The 15,362-nt window shown below is 36.7% G+C and overlaps 1 long non-coding RNA gene and 1 pseudogene across 1 annotated transcript; one reads left to right on the top strand and one right to left on the bottom strand.

Moving 5' to 3' along the window:
• Positions 1–9,778: 9,778 nt before the first annotated feature.
• Positions 9,779–12,584, top strand: LOC125474319. The gene is made up of 5 exons (XR_007255867.1): positions 9,779–10,536; positions 10,776–10,901; positions 11,018–11,322; positions 11,406–11,489; positions 11,904–12,584. It is a non-coding gene; the product is annotated as an uncharacterized LOC125474319 (long non-coding RNA).
• A 171-nt stretch (positions 12,585–12,755) lies between these two features.
• Positions 12,756–15,287, bottom strand: LOC125474191 (annotated as a pseudogene).
• Positions 15,288–15,362: the final 75 nt, after the last annotated feature.

Raw genomic sequence — 15,362 nt, 5'->3', positions numbered from 1 at the left:
CCTAATCACCAAATGTATTGCAATACCTTCTTTTGTTTCGTTGATATAATATTTGCCTTTACATTTTATTTCCAGCGGGACGCTTGCTTGATATTTCCAAGTAGATGGTATGGTTCTTGCTTATTGGGACCAAAATATTAGCATGTCTTTTTATCTTTTAGTGAATACAACGATTGTTTAAAATAAAGAGTAGTAGATCTGAACTAGGAGAGCGACAACTTTTTCGTGTGTTGAAATATAATTTGGTACATCAAGTGGCATCATACAAGTAGTTGAATTTTTCTTTTTAAGTTTCCAACCATTTGCGTGATGACATTTGGTATACCGAGCTGTGTTTTTAGTACATTGAAAAATATCACCTAAAAAACGCAATAAAATATGTATCATAATAATTTGACATCAAACTTAAAACCTCTCACATGTCTATTTGCCTTAACCTTTGTACTCTCACATATCTCTTTGCCTTAACCCTTGTACTTCAGTCCATTTCCCTCCAACCTGATATCTAAGTCACACATCCGTATTGTCTCTGTCATATTTGTCACATTCAAGTTTCAGAAGCGCCACAGTAATGTGTTTTACTTTCTAACTAGCCTTCATGCGCGTTCACACACATGTGGGGAAGACATTTTTTTAATCACGGCGTGTTACGCGCGACTTACACGTTTTAAATGTATTTATATGCGTAAATTGACAAAAAGAAAGTCAAATATTTGAAGTGAATAAATAATCAATTAAAGTAGCTGAATACACATAATAAAATCGATCTCTATTGAATTTACATTAAGAATAGAGAAAATAATATTTAATAAACAACTGATGTCAATTATTGCTAGCTTATTGTGAGGCTAAGCCCGCCCCCTCCTCCTTAGTATAGATAATATCGTTTGTTCAAAAAAAAAATCATTTGACAACTAATTCAATTACATTATTATGCGCGTGCGAAAGACCTTTTTATAACCAGCATTACATGCTTCTTAAAATGTTTTGAATATGTTTAAAAAAATAGAGAAAATAATATTTAATGAACAACTGATTGAATCACATTATTGCTATCCTATTGTGAGATACTAATTATACCCCTACCATTTTTAATGTATTATTTTGTGTTGCTTTTGAATTTTTTTCTTTGAGGAGCATTTCTGTCCAATTATTTTTTGTGAAGCTTGTGATCCCATAAATTTCATTGGTGGGCTTGGCTTTATATATAAGAAGATAAGACATTGGTTATTCAATTATTGTGATGGGTTTTTGGCCTTAGTGGCTACCAAAAGGGCACTTTCTGGAAGCTGCAATTGTATCATTGTGTTGTATTCGTCTTCTTATCGCCCATTTTACATTTCTTTTCTTCAACAACATTTTCTTATCCTTCATAGAATCTACGAAATAAATGTCACAAAACACATATCTTCCATTTTCTTGCAGAATTGTTCTTAGTTAATTTAGTTAGAGCAATGTGTGTATGTTTTATGTTTATGCACATCTTGAAAATATTATGTGAAATCCCGTTCCTAGATTTCACTGTTATAAATTAAAGTATTTGTATTATTGAGATTTTATATTATTTTTCGAGAATTTATATTAATTTATTTGAATTTAGGTTTTAATTAAACTAGTTATGAGGGTTGAAGTTTCAAAATTAATTATTTAAATTCCGTAGAACTTTTCGAGGTCATAATTTATATTTTCGAATATAGCTCGATCTCACGAACGCGTAGGTGAAAACCGTTCGTGAAATGGTGTTATAACAAAGAAATTAGAGACGTTTTAGTTGTTGGGAAATAAATAAATAAATGTTTAGAAGCTGCCAAGTGGCAACAGAGGGGAGAAAGGAGAGAATGCAAGAGAGAAAAGGGGAGGAGCAGCCCAATCAGAAGGGAGAGTAAGGAGGGGAAAGGAGAGAGACCCGAGTTAGGTCATTTTTGACCCATGAACGATCATTTTTGACTAGGCCATATCTCCTTCATCCAATTTCCGTTTTTGGTGATCTTGGTATCCATGGAAATCTCTTGATGAGTCCTACATCCCTGTAGTGTTAGATTTCCATTTTTCTTTTCCATTTTTCTAGTTTGAAGCCACAAATTACTGGGGGTTTTCCGGCGAGTTTTCTCATGTTACAGTGATTTCGACAACGATTACTGCCAATCACCATCACCAATAGACTCCCCTCAACCCCTGGAGCAAGGCCCAAGCATTGGATGAGGTGTCGGAGTTCATTTTGGCGATGAATCGAGGAACACCCATTTCTAGATTTTCTGACGGGTTCGAGGGCAAATGGAGCTTTTCCGGGTCAAATTGGACTTGGCCGCATGTATGAAACTTATTCCAATCACTGAGATCTATTTGCCTGTAAAATTTGGTAATTTTTTGAAATAGTTGAATTTTCCGCCGAGTCGGGGCAGCCGACCGCCACTCATGGCGGCGCATGGCTAGTGGGCCGACGATGTCTTTCTAAGTCCAATTAGATGCCTTGAATTCATAATTGATATCCGTATGAAGTGGTTTGATTGTTTGAACCTAGTTTCATTATGATACATCACTTGATCAAAATTTGAATCGACAACCCGACCATTGGATCATTACCAAACTTTAATACCTTATAATACATAATATTTTAGGACCATAGAAACTTACGGATCGGGGATCCGACATACAGATCTTCCCGAATTGAATTTCTAAGTTTGTAAAATCAAACGTTGGCCGCCACTTGAATTTGTAATTGGCGAATATCTGACCGTTAATCATGACGAAATTTTAGTATATTGTTTTTGAAGCATAATGTTGATTTTAGAAAGTTACGGATCCGAAATCCAATGTGCGAATCTTCCGGATCGAATTAGGTAGAATTGTGAACCCTACCGTTGACCGAGAGCAGACTTTTGGTCAAAAAGTCTTGAAACATTCTAAATGCTAAAATTAGTACTATGGGAGACTAAGTGAAGTCTAGTGGGCCTACATTGGTTAGAGAGTGACTTGAATTATGTGATATGGTTATTATCTTAATTTCTTATATTAGTATCATTTGTGAATATGAATTGGTCTTATAAATGTGATTTCTATTGAAACGTGATTTTTATATATTTTGCCATGGACCTATATTTATTAAACATGATTTCGTTTGTGTACTGATGATGATTGTGATATATATGTGGCTAATTATCTTTTTAGTAATGTAAATTATAAGTATGATAAATGTTACGATATTGTGAGCCTAACATCCTAGTAGAAGTGTTCTGTAGATCGTATAGGTTTGTGTACACATGGTAGTTAGTGATCATGAGGAATTGATGGTGCAAGTGATTACGATGTAAATCATAGAGGTTGAGATACGAGTAAGTGGATTGGGTGTTGATCTATCTGCACTATGTAGCAGAGGTATATGGATGGTCCTGCTTGGTATATCCGCGTTGGGGGACCATACGTATTCAAGGGTGATCATACTTGGTATATCCACGTTGGGTGATCACTGCTTGCACGATTAGACTACGCTTATGGTCCTGCTTGGTATATCCGCATTGGGGGACCATACGCATTCTAAAAGTGATCATACTTGGTATATCCGCATTGGGTGATCACTACCTAGAGTTATAGGATACAGTCCTGCTTGGTATATCCGCGTTGGGGGACCATACGTATTCTAGGAGTGATCATGCTTGGTATATCTGTGTTGGGTGATCACTGCCTATGTTAGTAGACTATGCATATGGTTTTGCTTGGTATATCCGCGTTGGGGAAGCATACGCATTCTAGGGATGATAAGGATTAGTTGTACTTGGTTGGATTCCGTTGAGTGGTCCGGAATCCTTACTCTTGTTCGATACCATAAGTTAGACTAGAATCCTGGATTCAAGTAAATTGGAATTACCTACCTTGTGAATATAAATTAGACTTATCATGTGATTACTTGGAATCCAAACATGGAATTATGTAGAATTCCTTTATTAAATTTTTTGCATTGATATGTGATCTTGTTGACTGATTAACGTAATTAAATTTTAATATTGTACCACCTTGATTCATGGAATTGGTTACTTGAAGTGATTGTGGAATTATGTTGGATATGATTGTTATTAATACGATTAGATTAGTGATCAATGTGACTAGAGGATAATATTGTACTTTGTTGATTCTTTGATATATTACATGCTATGAATTGCGATATTATGTTGAAAACATAGTGATTATATGATTGGTGAAATGAAAATCTTGAAGGTCATAAGGATTATTACGTAGTCTTGAATCTAGTAATTCATGCTTGTCAAGTTTCAATAGTTGATTTTTTTTTTGGGGGGGGGGGGGGGGGGGAGGGAATGCTTTGTTGGAACGTACTGTGATAAACGTTGGAATGTGGTGAATGGTGAACTACGAATGGCTTGATCCTTATCGAGCGTACGTAGGCAGTCTAACAAGGGGTTAGATGCAGCCATAAAGTATATGAAAAATTGTTATGCGATTCAATTTTTGAGTTATGCTTTGCCTTATCCCAGAGGCGGGGTAAGTTAGAGATATGGGTATTTAGTGACATCACGTGTCGATCCTAGACGTATGTCGGAATTGGGGCGTGACATATTCTCTTTATCAAATCTTAGAATCAATGATATAAATAGACATTATATTATCGTATATAACTAATTTGATTAAAACAAAGTGTTTATTGCATGGAGTTTTTGACTTAATAATTTAGTTTAAATTAGTTAAAAGATTGCTAAAATATAATTGTACTTTTCAACGAGAATTAGTTGAGTTGTAAGGTCTTGGTTTGAGTTTCATTGCAAGCAACTCTTATTGGTGGACAATCTGTAAAAACCAAAAATAGCCTAAGAACCCCTTTTGTAAATAGGAGTCTTGTGGTATGCTTGACCTTGGGATGAAGTAGCTTTCATTTTCCCTAAACTTTTACAAATCAAATATATAAATAAGTTATTTAGTAGTCACTTTGTCACGCCCCAATCCCGACATACGTCCAGAATTGACACGTGGCGTCAACAAAAATCCGTATCTATCATATTCCACCTCCGGGATATGGCCAAGCACAACCCAATAATCGAACCACATAGTTATTTTCGTATGCTTTATGGCTGCATCTAACCTCCCTGTTAGACTGCCTACGTACCCTAGACAGGGATCAAGCCATTCGTAGTTCGTCATGCACAATAATTGACACATAACACAGTCCGATTAAGTCGAAAGGTATAACATTTCTCAATCAGTCAATAGAACTTGACAAGCATGAAAATACTAGACTCAGGGTTACATAACAACCCATCTGAAAATCATGATTTCCCCTCCATCAATATATAGGCCATTATGTCACAACATGATACCGCAATTCACAACATATATCATTTCAAAGAACCAACGATGTATAATACCATTCTCTAGCCACATTCATCAACAAGTCTAGTCATAACAATAACCATGGTATCCAACATAACAATCCCACATGACGATTAACATATCCCACTTCAACCCTCACATAAATTCCTCACGTTTTCCACATAAATTCGCGTTTCATAGCGAGTAACATATTTAAGAATTAACAAAGAACATATTAATCTCTAGAAACATTAATCAACTAAAATACTCATGATAACTCCACTCATATCCAACGTCATTCCATGATCACATCAATCAATAATATCAACCATCACAACATCAATAACACATACAACAAGTCGAAACGCAAGGCTAGAGCAACACAATTCAGTTGAAGACTACATCTTTGGAAAAGGGGATTTTGGATCGCACAACGGACCAAGGCTCCAAAGGGGATTCCGGACCATCACTCAACGGAATACAAACAGAACTCAGTTCCAATCCACCCAACCGAATTGAACGGAAGTCCAAGAAACATAACAACGGGTCGAAGGAACAAGACATGATTCAAGTTACCCAATTCACGAAACTCAACGAAACGAAGTAATATTTGAGTAAAATCCACATCACAGTGGGTCATCGGTCATTTACTAGACCTCACATCTCCCAAGCAATTCAATATGCATTACAATCATGTGTCATAACCATTTCCAATACCCAAGTTACATCACATTTCACTTCATCATACTAATCACTATACTTCCAACATTATATTTCAATACATAGCTTGTAACATATCAAGTAATCACAAAGTACAATATTAACATTGAATTACGTTAATCAATCAATGAGGTAACATATCATTTCACGAATTTAATTAAAGAACTCTACATAATTCCCAATTTGGGTTAAGAATAATAACATGGTAATTCTAATTTATTTTCACAATATCTATTGTGGGTAATTCCCATCTACTCGAATTTAGGATTCTAAATCACCTTACGGAATGAACAAGAGCAAGGATTCCGGACCACTCAACGGAATCCAACAACATTGGGTTCCGGACCACTCAACGGAACCAAAATATCAAGCAGTTTCTCATAATCCACCCAAACCTGTCATATGTAAAGTCAATGCCAATATTATGGAATTGGTGCACTGGTAATTCAGGCACTCAGATAAGCTGAGACTCTCGGGTGAGGGACAATAAAATAAGCATGTGATACAATAATAAAACCAGCCATCAATCATAATTTATAAACCTTGAATATAAATCTTTCATAGGAAATCAATACCAAACTTTTGAAAACTCCGAGGGAGGCACCCAGACATCCAAAAGTTCATTTTAAACGACCATAACATCTCACACCCATATTCACATACACACAATGAAAGTAGAATTAGGCGACACTGTTCATCCAAAACCTACACTTTGCAACCATCTCAAACTAAACTCCATGAACTAAGGTGGATGCAATCCCGGACCATCACTCAACGGGATCGCGGAGTAAGAGGGATTCCGGACCATCACTCAACGGAACCTAAACCAAGATACGATTCCGGACCGTCACTCAACGGAATCGCGGAGTGGAGTAAGATGGATTCCAGACCATCACTCAACGGAATCCAAACCAGGATACGATTTCGGACCATCACTCAACGAAATCGCGGAGTAGAATGTGTAACACCAATCGATAAAACAAGACATGGATCAAGTTACTCAAGGTACAAAGACTCAATGAAACGAGAATGAATAATGACACGAGGGTTGAAACATGTTTCGAAGCAACAAACCCCATAACAATGGATTAAAGGTCCACTACTAGCTCTCGCATTTCATCACATCAATCCAATCATACAATACAAACCATATTTCCAATCCACAAGTCAAATCATACTTACTGAAAATAGATCACTGGCCACAAATAAAATAACACTTCAATAGAATTCACATTTAATTAACATGGGTCTATGGCGTATGTATATATATAATTCACATTTCAATATGCAATTCGAATCACTTTTCCACAATATTACCCATCCATAATCAAACCACATTTAATAAAAATAGATCGATGGCCAATTATAAAAGAAATCACATTTTAATAGCTTAGTTTGGTTAGTAATGTGTGCTACTTGCATTTATACTCTTGATTGTACTTTTGTGTTCCGATTAGGCTCTTCAAAGGAACAAAATTAATATTATCTAAAGAAAGTAAACTGATTATGGGATCTACCACTCAAATAATATCACTCAATTAGTAGTAAAGAAGATTAGAAGGGAAACTGGAAAAGAAAATAGGTGTGGCAAAAAAAAAAAGTACTCTACTTCTCCACAAAATCTGCAGAAACAGCACTATTAGACCAAGTTTAGGCTCCCTTTGGGACATTCCAAACTAAACCAAATCATGTGATATTATATGGGTTTTGAAGCTTGTGTTCTGTACTTTAAAAGCATACAAAGTTTGTAGAAAACGGAGCTCTAAATTGGAAGTTATGCCAAAAGGAAAAACGGAGTCTTGAAATTGGAAACCCAATTTTCTGCTGCTGTTTGGCAGCCCGCGACCCAAACTTAAAGAAGGTTTTGATCAACCAAAACTCAACGAAATTGAGTGAAAACAATTGGGTTACGATCATGAGCATATGTACTTTCAACACACTAAAAATTTTCTCCAAAGGAGCACATAAAGGCCTAGAAATTAAGAGCCAAAGAAGGCTACCCGAAACTTGAGTTTTCTTTGCAAAGAAATCAATTTTCTACAACTTACGTAACAACCCACTTCCAATTCATATAACACATCCCAAAATACTTCCCGGTAGTCCAGAAGTCATGTATACAACATCCAAAACTAACATGACTCAAAATTAACAAATTGACATTTGAACCAAACCCTTGATCAAGAAATTTGATCTACACACCCAAAAATTGAATCTTTGGAAACCAAGCTAGACATAGGTTCACATGGTCACTAGAAGGTATTTAAAACCTAGACAACACTCGGGAACGATCCCACGCACTGCCACACGCGGTGGAAGCCAAGATGGAGGGTTTACAAACCCCGAATTTCAACATTAACTAGATGAGCTCAAATTTACGTGGTAGCTAGAGCTCAATAAGGGAAACACTTTTCACAACTAGGCCGGCGATAAATTCTAACCGGAAACAGTCCAATTTCACCGGAGAAAACCGGATTTCTAGGTGTTCTAAACACCCAACTCTAAAATGAATACGAAAGCACAAACTAAGCATACCCACTTGAAGATTATGAAGAGTAGATGAAGTTTCATACCTCATTCGAAGGAAATCGTTGCCGGAATCGCCGGAAAGATGATAAATCCGCCAGCAAGGTCGTGGACTTTGCGACCTCGAACTGCACGGATGGAAAAAGAAATGGGAAAATATAAAATCACAGAGATGTAGAGCTCGTCAAGAGCTTTCCAGGGACACCAAAATCATCCAAAACGGAGTCGGATGAAAAAGATACAAGCGGGTCAAGTTTGGTGGGTTAATGGGTCAAATTTCCCCCTAAAATGGTTTTGTGCCGTTTCCCCCTTCCCATTTTCTGAAATCCCCCCAATTTATAGCATTTTGGTAATATAACCAAAATGCCATCAACTTCAAACGACTCTAACTTCTCCGTTCGGACTTGGAAATAAGATCTGTTTGCGCCTACGCGCTCATGGAATCGAACTCTACCTAACCAATTCAAGAGTTGACCAAAAAGGTCGAGAGAATTAGAAATGACTAATGTACCCCTCACTTCGTTTTCTTAAATTTGGAGAAATAAAGAACTAGTTCCAATCAAATCTTCGAAATACGTCAAGAATAAAATAAAATAATAATTTTGGGGACGGGATATCACACACTTAGTGTAGTATTCATTCTGACTTTAAGTGAGGAGAAATTTTTCAGTGTTTTGTAAACACGACCCAATACACCAAGTGTCATAATACAATTGTTTGAAATTTTTTTAAAGTTTTCAACCAATTGTATTATTACACTGTGTCTTCGGTACATTGAAAAATCTTTTGTAAGTAAGAGATCCTAAATTCGATTACAGTCAAAGTGAATTCGAACCAAATTACTATAACTGCCTCATTGTGAAGCTTAACTCACTCTCTCCACCATTTAATGTACATAATATCATATTATTAAAAAAAAACTATTTCTTTAGTAATTATTTTATTTATATTATTCACATATTAAACTTTTTTAGTCAATAAAAAAAAAGTGAAAAGACCAAATTAGCAACTTAAATAAGTTAATAAAATAAAAGTTATGTAGAATATAGTAAATTACACATAAAATACTTTTATGAACAGTCCCGAGGCAAAATCATTTAATGATCGTCAAAAAAATTTTAGCAATCGTTTTACATTTCTCTTTTTATAAAATAAGGGAAAAGGAATTAGAAATGAAGAAAAACAAAGGAAACACACTATTCTCTGACAGAGACTAGTTTATCTCTGGATCCAGAAGACAGGACAGTAATATTCCACACGCGGAGAAGGCCAATAAATTAATCTCAACTGAACTCACTTTCCAACCCACCCACCGCCACCGTCGCCGCCACCATATTCCCAAATCTCCCCACCTGGATCCTCTCAGTTTCATCCTTATCTGCCTTGCTCAACTCTATCTGCTTTGCTCTTCTACTGATTTCCTCTCTCTCTCCCGAATTCCCAATCATAAATCTAATCCACTCCCACTGAAAGAGTTCTCATCAGTGGCCATTTTAAAATTGTGGGGTTGTTGGTGGGTGCCTCTGGGATTTTATTCTTTGCCCCTTAAACAAAAGACACCCTATATTTGTAGGATCCACAACCGTGATTCCGGGGATGGGTCTGTTTTCTGAAACCTACAGTACCAAGCAAGTCCTTTTATTATAGAAAGCCTTAATCTTTCTCCCTCTTCAATCATACAAAGTCTCCTTAATTCATTAGTTTTTTCCATTTTTATTCATTTTTATCTAGACCAAGGCTTCCATGTTTACTTCAAATGTAGTCCTACAAATAAAGGGTATCCTTTGTTTTGGTTAATTAGTCAGTGTATGTTGTTCTTGTTTTAGAATTTTAGAGAGAGAAAATTATGGGATCTGGTAATGGGGTTTATTCAGTTGCGGATTTCGATTTGGATGCCAAGTGGCTGATCGATCAAAAACATCTTTTTGTTGGTACGAGGATTGGGGAAGGCGCGCATGCCAAAGTGTACGAAGGAAAGTAAGTACAACGTCTGTGTTTGTTTTGTCTTAGATTCTTAATTTCTGGTCTCTCAAGTTTAGCAATTTAATACGATATCTTAGATCTTGTTAAATATAAATGCAAAATTGAGTTGGGTTTTTGCATGGTGTTTATGATGCCGAATATGTGTTTTTCGTGTCGAGTTACAAAGATGATGTTCTGTTCTGTTGTGTTCTTAATCTGTTTGTTTGTTGCGTTTTGTTTGTTCTCGATATAAGAATCAAGATGTTGCTGTAAAAATTGTTCATAGAGGAGAAACCCCAGAGCAGATTGCCAAGAGAGAAGTGCGGTTTGCGAGGGAAGTGGCAATGATGTCGAAAGTGCAGCACAAAAACTTAGTGAAGGTTGTTGGCTGGTTTTCGATAAGTATTCGTGATTACTAAATGGGCGTGTTAGCGATATCTGATGGGGGATTTTTAACTTTGTGATTCTGAGGTTGTTTTTTGTTTCTCAATCAAAGGGGCTTGAAAGAGTTGGATGTGGACAGCTTTGTTGATGATTTCCTTGTGAATCACAAACCATGGGCTTCTGGAGTGCAAGAGGCGTTGACTGGCTCCCATGTAATGTATGTGCACATGGTAGTCGAGATAATAGATGTGGTGTTTGTGGACCTGTCCTCATTGATAAGTTCCAAGTGGAGGCTGAGCTGCGAGGATTGATGAATCAGGTATTTGTTACTGCTTGCTCTCACATTGGAGGCCACAAATATGCTGGAAACTTGATTATCTACAGCCCAGGTTCAGATGGAAGCATAACAGGCCATTGGTAATATCCGGATCATAACAATTTAAAATTCATCGTATTGGGATAGATGAAGGAATGTGAATATTATGCATTATTCATTGCAGGTATGGCTATGTCACTCTTGATGATGTGCCAGAATTGCCTGATCAGCATATTGGGAAGGGAGAGATCATTGAATGACTTTGGAGGTTTGTGCGTTTTTGGTTTTGTTTACCCCCTTCTGATGAAAATTTCATTGGAACTGAAGCGTCTGTCATATTTTTTGATTGCTGATTTCTAGTGTTGTATGATAGATTATTGATATAGAGTTGCATTAACATCGAGGAACCAAATCAAACTACCTTTTTTTGTTGATAAACCAAACCAGGGGTCGTTTGGGGAACGGGGTGATGGGGTCAAGTAGGTACTTTACAGAGAAAGCGAAGCAGATCTAACGAATTGGATATAACGGCATTACCCTGTATATGTTTCTGATTTGTAATGTTTGTTGTCAAATTGTTTATTAAGCTTGATCATACCTGTTCTTACTCAATAGCTATTGACGAAACTTAGAGTTGAATCTTTATATAACTGAACATGAAATTCAATTTCATTCCTTACAGGGGCCAAATGGGAGTATCTTCTGATGAAACTGAAAAAATTAATGACCCGAAGCTTTCAAATGGAGGAGAAAGTAAGAAAATCCAGGAGAAGCCCCAAGAAAACGGCAATCAGATTCAGAAAAATGAGAACTTTTCAGGCTGTTGCGACGGTGCTAATAGTAATGGATTTACATGATGGAAGTAAGTTTGGAGGAGAACGGTGGAAGTGACGAAAAGAAGCTGAAAGAAACCAGAGAGTCGCGTGCCAGGAAGGATGCCTTAGGGAAGCTGTCAAGCTTGATTGGGAACTGGGAGCAAAGCGATGTTCTTGCAGCTGCTGCCGTGGTTGGAGCAGCGGCAACAGTGGCCGTGGCCTATAGCTTTTATAGAAGGTCGGGCTGAAACGTACTCTAATCCATGTCGGGTTCTGCCACGGTGTAGAGGCCCTATATATTTTTTTTTCTTTGTAGAAAGATGTTATAACGTCAGTTAAATAAGCTCTTATGTGAAAGGAGAATATGGTAGCTACACTGTACGTTCGTTTTTGGAGGGTGGGATGATTTCCTGGAGCTAAGCCGTATATAGTTACAAAAGTATTCACTATTCCTTTCCGTAGTTGATTGCTTACACAACTGATTTGTTGTTCCAATATACTGTTGAATGGTTTTATCTTGATAGTGGGATCTGTTATGAGACTGCTTTGATGTGGTGTTTTCTAAGCTCTTGTGATTGTTTTTTATTTGCCTGCTGGACTTTTAATTCAACCGTCGATTCAAAATTTATGATAATTTTTGTCAAAGAAGTCTAAATTTCAAAAGAGAGAAAAAGGCGGCGGCATCATCGTAGATGGTAATGCTCAGAGTTTGGTCGAGATCATCGTCCACTGCTGATCTTTGCAAGCATCTCCTCCACCAGCCTCAATACCGTTGTACTCATCCCATCAACTTTTTCTCCTCCCGCATCAATGTCCTGCCTAATCTGCTCTATAGCCCTGTTCCTCGACTGCTTGTTTCTCGATCCATAATTGGAAGAGTCTTTCAAGAGAAACAGCAACTCCTGTGCCGTGGCTTTAGCGTCCACGTCCCATCCATGCTCATTGCTCCTTCCTCAGAATCAGTCCTCTGTACTTCTCTGGCATATAAGCAGGAAGATACTTGCTGTGTGCTCCTTGCATTTCGTCGATTCCTCCGCAATTGTCTCCACCAGCGCCCAGATTGTGTCGCATGTACCTGCAGTTTCCTTGAGCGCAGTCTACGATGAAGAAACAATCTCGTCAAGTAGCGCAATTGCCTTCTCAACCAGTTGGCTTGATATTTCCAAGCCGTGGATTATTTGTAACAACGAAAACACTACGCCCGAAGAGACTGGAGACGGAATAGTGTGATGGCAGGTCGAGAGGTGGTGTAAAGTGATAGGGATTTTTACCACCTGTAAAAGTATAGATAAAAACACTAACATACTTGCAAGAGTATAAGGTAATTGTAGTGTAGTCGGCTCTAACAAGGTCGTTCTTCAGAAAGATTGAATGAATCATTTGTGTTAAATCAAATCTTAATTAATTATTAAAAACAAAGTTTGATAAAAAGTTGATTTTTGATTTCAAATAATAAAAACGAATTTAATAGAAAATAATTAAATAAAGTGACAAAATAAAATAAGCTAAGAGAAAACGGTTTATGAAAATTAAATTGTAAAAGCCTAGGGTTCCGCAGCCATCTTAACAATCTTATGTAATTCTTCCAATGATTTATGAATTACACATGCATATTTTGAAGGTTAGCTTTCCTAATATATGCCTACTTGGACCCCCAACATAGAGCGTATATCAAACATGCAATCTGTCTATGATATTCAGATCAAATCTAAACATGCATGACTCATTAAGTTTTGTGAAACCTTTTGAAAAACCATACAACCCTTAAGATGTGGTATCATCTTAAGTGAACTTGCACATATTAATCACAAGAAGCCTTCGTCAATTTCAAGGACCGACCTCCGACCAAAATTGCATCAAATTACTATTCTAAAGATCCTAATGGTAGCTGAGCATTAAGATAAGTAGATAGTTTAAACCGGTGATTAATAATTCAAACCTGCAAGCATAATATCATAAGCAAATTGAAAAGAAACTACATATTCTTGTTAAGGCTCGTGGCCTCACCCTAGCAAACGGAAATTAGTTACTAACAATCATACAACAAAATATTATTAAAAACAAGGATAGAAAACACATTGAAAAATAAACTTGAATCCAAAAGCTCTCTAAAGTGTGCGTGCGTTTTATCCCCTCTTCTCTTTAACCCTAATGGCTAAATATCTTATTTATACTAATACAAAATAAAACCCTAAAAAGTCTTAGACTAAAACTAGGAAACTTAATAGAATAAAAAAAAAAACAGAAAATAAAAGGGTTTCCAATTTGAACTAAAATTCGAACTTCTCAGAAAATTAGACTTTTGACCGACCAAATCAGCCCCGATTTGGTCCCAAAATGTCTCTTTTGAAAGCTGAAGACGTTCTCTACAAATCCTCAAAATGAATCTTCCTCAAAATATGTCATATTGACCTCCAAAATACCCAGAAACATCCAGAACATCCAGAACATTAATCTAAGAAAGCTGCGCGCTAGGCCTTAATTTTATCGCCACGGTCAAACGGCTTAGTAGAAAAATATGGAATTCTAATACAATCATCTTGAAAGACTCACGAACATCCTCCAATTGGAATTACTCCAAAATTCATCTATTTGATCACTTTTTGCTCCAAAGGAAGTCAAATGTCATACATTAAGAATATAAATCAAAGTATCAAAATTTTACTAAAATAATGGATAAATTAATACTAAGATTAGGGTAAAATATATAGTATAATATCGACTCATCATAAAGTGGCTATGCTGTCGAGTTTGGCTTGTACACCGATGCCTCCAGCATAATCTTGATCGAAAGATTCAACTATTAGTTCCATGTGATGCAATTGGTAGCTTGTTTCCCTTGCAAGACGATAGGATCCAAAAAGCTGCTATCGTGAGCTCAATCATCGCCTTGTTTTCGCAGCTAAATTAATCCTTATTTTATGCAAGTAAATTACTTATTTTTCGACATTGATCCTTTTGACGTAAGCTACGACAGTCTCTTCCTGGCTAAATTTATTTAGTTACTGTGTACGAAGTAAAGATAGATAGTCATTTATTTAGCCTGTTGGAGCTTAATTTTCTGCATCTTTTGTTAAGATAGGTTGTTGGAGATGAGGTCTCTTCCCGTTAATACTCTCTAGACTGACTCCAACAGTTGGAACCTGCTTTGCACCGAAGATTCTTAGAACGCTGGCATGACGTCCACCAGCAGCCGCAGTTGAAGCTACCTGCGCACCACCCTTAAAACTACAAAAGAAAGGAAATTGCATCGTAAAGCAGTTATACAATTTTAATTTTTAAATTTGATGGTAAAATTTATACAAATTAAATTGTGGGAGGAATAG

The sequence above is a fragment of a genome, unplaced genomic scaffold (assembly GCF_019419815.1).
Source record: "Pyrus x bretschneideri cultivar Hongxiangsu unplaced genomic scaffold, Pyrus_bretschneideri_v1 Contig12, whole genome shotgun sequence".
Taxonomy (NCBI): Eukaryota; Viridiplantae; Streptophyta; class Magnoliopsida; order Rosales; family Rosaceae; genus Pyrus; species Pyrus x bretschneideri.
This window is presented reverse-complemented; position numbering and strand designations above follow the sequence as displayed.